Genomic DNA, 6,663 nt, shown 5'->3' on the forward strand with positions numbered 1-6,663 from the left:
TTTCTTCCTAGCACCTCTTTATATACATATCTTCCTCATTTAAATGCTGCTCTTTTAAAATATATTTTTCCAGCTAATTAGATTAGACACGATCCATTTCTTTCACAAGAGCCTCGAAACGATAGGCCGCCATTTTGTGGTTGCTTCTATTTTTTTTTTAAGATTTTATTTATTTATTTGAGAGAGAGAATGAGAGACAGAGAGAGAGAGAGAACATGAAAGGGGGGTGGGTTAGAGGGAGAAGCAGACTCCCCGCTGAGCAGGGAGCCCGATGCGGAACTCGATCCCTGGACTCCAGGATCATGACCCCAGCCGAAGGCAGTCGCCTAACCAACTGAGCCACCCAGGCGCCCCGGTTGCTTCTATTGATCTAGTCTCCTTTGACTTACACCTGGACAAGATAACATTATGTTAAAACTCACTTCCTCTTCAACCCTTGGCACCATGAGGTACTTTCCCCCTATCCTAGGACCTTAGAATCCATTGTGTGTTTGTGAGCCCCAAATAAAGTATCAGGAATATAATTGCTACTGAATCCTATTGTGCTCACATACCTGCCTCGGATATTACTCATTTTTCCACAGGATCTCTCTAAGGACAGTGATACAGTTTAGTGATTAAAGGTGCGGTCACTAAAGCCAGACTCCCAAGGATAAAAACCAAGCTTGGACAAGTCTTAGCTATGTGGTCAAAGGCAAGTTGCTTAATATCTGGACTTTCTTTATCTGTGAAGAAATGGGAATAATGATAGCACTTGTCTGACCGGGCTGTGGTCAGGAATAAATGACATAGTGCATCTGCCTGGACCAGGGGGAGAGTTCAAGAAATGTTAGCTACTATTAAGGAGGGTTGTTCTGAGTCTCAGGCTTTGCAAAGTGTAGCAAGAAAGTAATTCAAATCATTCTTTCATTCATTCTAAAAATAATGATTGAGCTCTACTTAACCACCAGACTGGTGATATGAGAGGGTAAAGGTTGATATAGTTTTCTCTCCTCATGATATTTGCAATCAGGTGGCACCTTGTTAGCAGAACTGAAAATCACGGCTATCTCTGACCTTCGTTTGTGTCCCCACAAATAAGTGACCAACCAGGAAAGAGAGGGTACCCATGTAGGGATGTCCCCACAGGCCTGGAGAAAATCTTCATGGTGAGGTATGGAGGTTCTCGCGAGGCCCCGCAGGCTTATTCGGGGCACAGACAAGAGGACTGTCCTCCAGCACAGTCCGAAGAAGAATGTTCACTCTGTGCCAGCCTGTTTGCATTCTAATTTCAATTATCAAGAGTTATTCTCAAGGTTGGTGCATTTGTAAGGACATGAAAGTTCAGAAAGATGGAATGATGTAACCAAGATCACACAACCAATATGTTTTAATTTTAGGATTTGGACTCAGGTCTGCCTGGGTCCTAAGCACCTGCGCCTTACTTTTTCTTTTTGAAGGGAGTAAGTAGGGATGGGGGATGCTGTTAGCTTGAGGTTAATTATAAACAAATCTTACAGATGCTGAAATCTTGTAATCACTGGAGTAGAGAGCGCAGATGACCTCGTGGTAAAAGTGAAAAGAACCAAGGTACATAGAATAAAAAGAAGTCTTTAGCATTGATAAGTACAAGAAAAGGTCCCCTGAAAACTCTTGTGGGAAGTCCAAAGGACCTGAGTGCAAAGAATTCAGATCAAGCTTGTTCTTCACTTCTCACAACTTGCCTGCTCTTTGCAAGGCTTTTTTGAATCTTCATGCCAGTTTGCCTTGCTTCCAATGCTCTTCATCCTCTCCAATGTTAGGTGCAGGTGGATGGGTTAAAAAGAGGGTTTGCAAGAGTACTTAAAGGGCCGGAGGCAGATCCACTTACTAGGCGCAGAAACTGCTCTCAGACCAAGCAGCTTTGGATTTCAGTTCTGCCACAGAATACCCTCAGGAGGTAACTCAGCTTACTCATTTCTAAAAGGATGTGCTAATATTTACCTTACCGAATCCTGAGAAAATTACGTGAGGTAGCATGTGTGAAATGCCTGGCCAAAGGGTAGATATATAACAGATGTTCAATACATGTTAGTTCAGTGTATCTCAGACTGCAAGTTGTGAAAACAATGTTACTGTTTACAGTCAGGTCTTTGGAATGAAATGGGATAGATCAGAGTGTATTGTACTCATTTAGGATAAAATTTGTATGAAACTTCTTTCAGATATATATAAAAACGTATGTGTTTTTGGATCACAGTATAAAATGCACTTATTACCATAAGTCACAATTTAAACCTTAAAAAAAAAAGATTTGATTTATTTACTTATTTGACAGAGAGAGAGAGAGAGAGAGAGAGAGAGAGAGAGCCTGGGGTGGGGGGGTGAGGAGCAGAGGGAGAGGGAGAAGCAGACTCCATGCTGAACGCAGAGCCCAACACAGGGCTGGATCTCACAACCCTGAGATCATGACCTGAGCTGAAATCAAGGATTGGGTGCTTAACCAACTGAGCCACCCAGGCGCCCCACAATTTAAACTTCTGAAAGCCCCTACATCAGCTCCTTTCTCCTTAATGCATTTCCAACTAATATAACCCATATCAAGAGATTGACTCAGCTCAAATTCATTCTATTGGAGAAATTTACAGGACGGTTCTTATGTTTTCCTTTATTATTTCATGTATAATTTTTGTTCCTTTCAAAATATGTTGAAATTGCCTTTATTACATAGCCTTTATCTCCCATAATCATCATGACATTTACATGCCTGTCTTGTCTCTAACTGTTCAAGGGCAAGGACGGCATCTCATGATTTCTTTCTCTTTCTTCAAGGCTAACAAGAGGCCGATGAATTTTTTTGTGTGTAAATAAGTAAAACATAAGTTGAAAGTCTATAATTTGCCTGAAGTGATAGGATATAGTGTTTAGATGAGTTTCGTAGAACTTTAATTAAACTGTCCTTCATATTTGAAAATTATAAAACGATTTAGCTAACAGGGGAGGAAAAATGGACCTGAACTTAACATTGGATTCCATACATGACTTTGCCATTGATAACCTTGTAAAAGTCATTTCACCTCTCTTGAGCCTGAGTTGCTACCTCTTTAATGAGGTGGGTAGTCTGTAGGATTTCTTAAGTCTCTTTCAGATTTAATGTTTTTTATTTTGTTGATAATACTACATGGCAGAAGAGAATATTAAATATGAATGACAGTAAGCAAGAGAAGATTCAGTATCACCACCCCAGATTATATCATCCATTTTTTAATTCCCACAAGATATATTATAGTACAATTTTGGGGAAAAGAACAAAAAATATTTCACATAATTCTGCTTTCATGAATGAGGGAACAATTCTGAATGCCACTTTTAATAAACGAAGAAACCAGGGAGAAGGAATGATAACTGAATCTTACTTGTTTTCTAGATTTCAGTTTCATTAAAGGGCTGAAGAAAATCATTCGTGTAACTATAAATGGTTACTATTTATATAGTAATACACTAGAATCACTGTCCTTAATTTGTTTTAACAATTTTGTCCAAGTAACTGGGAGGCATATAAAGAGTTTTTCAGAAAATAAAATAATTCATATATTTTTAACTTCAGTGCAGGTATATTTTATCTGCAGTGCCCAGAAAATGGTAATTGGATTTGGCAACAATGTATTAAATACCTATTAATTGACAGACCTGGGCATTTTTTGTACATTTTTCTGTATTATCCTCAAACAACCCCATAGGGTATGAAAGACTGATTCACATCGTAAAGATGAGGATACTGAGGTTCGTATATAAATAACATGAATCTGTATCTTCTACAGAATTGAAAATACTATGAACTATATGTGGAACAAACAAAACATGCCAAATCATGAATAAAAGTCAGACAAACTGAGTATGAGCTCCAAAATCAGAAATGGGTTAGGGCTTAAGGTAAATCCTAAGATTACACACTTCTGTTGAAATTTTACAACTAACTCAGTTCAGTTTTTTGTTTTGTTTTAGATTTGTTTATTTACATAGGTATAGGGTATCCAGGGTATTAATGAGGAAAGAGTTGTCACATCTATATTTTAACCACAGAGGATTCTTAGTAGTTGACATATAAATGAAATATGAAATAATCAGGAATTAGAGAAAATCGCAGGGTTTCATATACGCTTTCTCTAAGAGCATAAACAGGTGCACCCACTTTCTTTTAGTACCTTTGTTGAAATCCTTATGCTTTCCAGATTTCTTGGATAAAAGCTGCGGCAGAAATGAAAAATGGCACTAGCAGTATTTGTTTCACGAGTGATCTGACAGACCAGGCATGCACCCATGCTGTGTGTCCCACACCGAGGTGTTCATGGGCTCGTTGGTTTGTTGCTAAGACAAGTCTGAATCACCACGGACTGGCTACAGGCAGTACAGTCATTTGGAAAGCAAACAGAGAAGCCTCATTTCATTCAAAGGCATCCTGACACTGCCTTGACCATTTGAAATTATATAGTTGGAAAATATTATTGACCACAATATCAAGAAATTTTTTTGAAGAGTGAATTCTCATTTATTGCTTTGAGCACCTCAATAAATATAGGGCGACTTCAGTTCATTTTCCTATCAATGGATTTTACATTTAACCTTCCAGTTTAGGATCTCTACAAACCATTACATTGCAAAGCATCAATAGTGTATTGATTTCAAATTGAGAGTCATATAAGTTACCAGTCCTTACAACCAGATGAGGGTTGCAATTATTTCCGTGCTATTTCACACTAAATGAGTGATTGACAAGAATCCATGAAGAACTAATAGTCTACAAAATTTCTTGCTCTAAATCACAAGGTTAAAAGAAAAATCTATTTCAGACTTAAAATCCTTTAAAATAAAGTATAAGTCTATTTACTATGATCAATGTGGTCATGGAATTATTTATGTCAGAGGGAATATTTAGTCTTGATTTATAAATGTTTAGGGAAATGGGGATTATATCATAAAATAGGAACAATTTTACATGCTTTTTAAAAATTGCCCAGACTTTTGAATATTTAGATGCTGGTTCTGCCAACAATATAGGTTTTTCATTTACCAGCATGGAAATTAGACTCATGGAAGGGAGGCAAAGGATTCATATACCAGGGACAAGGTGAGATGGTCTTTGAAATGGAAAAATAGAGCAAATAGATATATTTCAACAGCATAAACTATTTCAGTTCAATTTCACAGGTATACTATACATCAGCAACTGTACCAGATACTAGAGATTAGTAACAACAATAAAGCAAAACAGAAAATCTTAGCGAGCAAAAGTAAACAGTACAATCAGAAATGTGAGGTGTCACTATATCTTGGAGAGGAGACACAGCAAAAGAGGTGGCCAAATTTGTCATCATTTTCTAATATGTAACATTTGGGATTAAATTGTGTCCCACTCCCTAAAATTTATATGTTCTAGTCCTAACCTCCAGTATCTCAGAATTTGACCTTATATGTAAATAGGATCATTGCGCAGATGTAATTATTTAAATTAGGATGAGATCATACTGGAGTAGGGCGGCCCACTGATCTAGATGATCTATACCTATCTATACTCATATAGATTTTCCTTACAGGAAAGCACAGTTTGGACAGACAGGCGCACAGGGAGAACACCCCATGCTCTGTGTGGTACTTTGTTACAGCCACTCTAAGAAATTAATACAAAATTAAGACATACACTGATTTTTTTAAATATTAGATTTCTTTTTTGGAGGAACTTTTATGCCAGCCTGTCTTTGCTAATTTCAAGGAATTCACATAAGAGAAAGGTAGAGAAACTGTGGTCAGAATGGGCAGCAATACCATGAAATAGGAACAGAGAGTGAAGTTCTAATGTCAGTGATTCTGATCCAAAGTCACCCAGATTCATTTATTAATCATTTATATTATTTTCACTTTCTCTTTTTATGTGTCCTCCTCGCCCTTTCCAGCTGGGCCACATTTCTCACATCAGTAACACTTGAGATTTCCATTAGAGGACCAATCTGCAGATGATAAAGCAAGTCCACATGATGTATAATGTTTTTTTCCTGATTGAACAGTCCGACATGAAAAATATAGTTTCATAAGGAACCAAAATGAGCCTTTGATGCAACTTTTTGAAATGTGCCCAAGTTTTGTCACTATCACCACTGACTTGATGTGCATAATTACCTCCCCCAAATGGTAGGCAAGTTCTCAGAGCTGATATAAATATCACTTAATATTCTCAGGCAGTGGACCTTTTTAAACATATTAGCCTTGCAGAATATAGCAGATGGAAAGAACAAATTTGCCTCAGAATTGTAGGATTATACAGAAAGTGTCTTTGAGGAGTAATTACTCCACTTTCAGTTTGTAGGTTGTGATATTTGCAGTTTTTATTTTTTTTATTTTTATTATTTTTATATTTATTTTATTTTTATTATATTTATATTTATTTTATTTTTATTATTTTTATATTTATTATTAGTAGTGTTCAGTAGTACTAGCAGTGGTAGTAGTAATAGTGTATGTATCTGGCAGAATTTCTGACAAAATAGCTGAGTTCAAGAAATTAGGTGACCCAGATGATAATCCTTCAAAGGGAAAATCACGCCTCCACTGTTACTCTATGACCAATTTCTCAACCAGAGACTCTGAGGAAGAGGGCACGAGCAATTGCTCCTGCAAACAGTTTCCCTGAATCATATTATATCATAGCCT

Source organism: Zalophus californianus, chromosome 2 (assembly GCF_009762305.2).
Source record: "Zalophus californianus isolate mZalCal1 chromosome 2, mZalCal1.pri.v2, whole genome shotgun sequence".
Lineage (NCBI taxonomy): Eukaryota > Metazoa > Chordata > Mammalia > Carnivora > Otariidae > Zalophus > Zalophus californianus.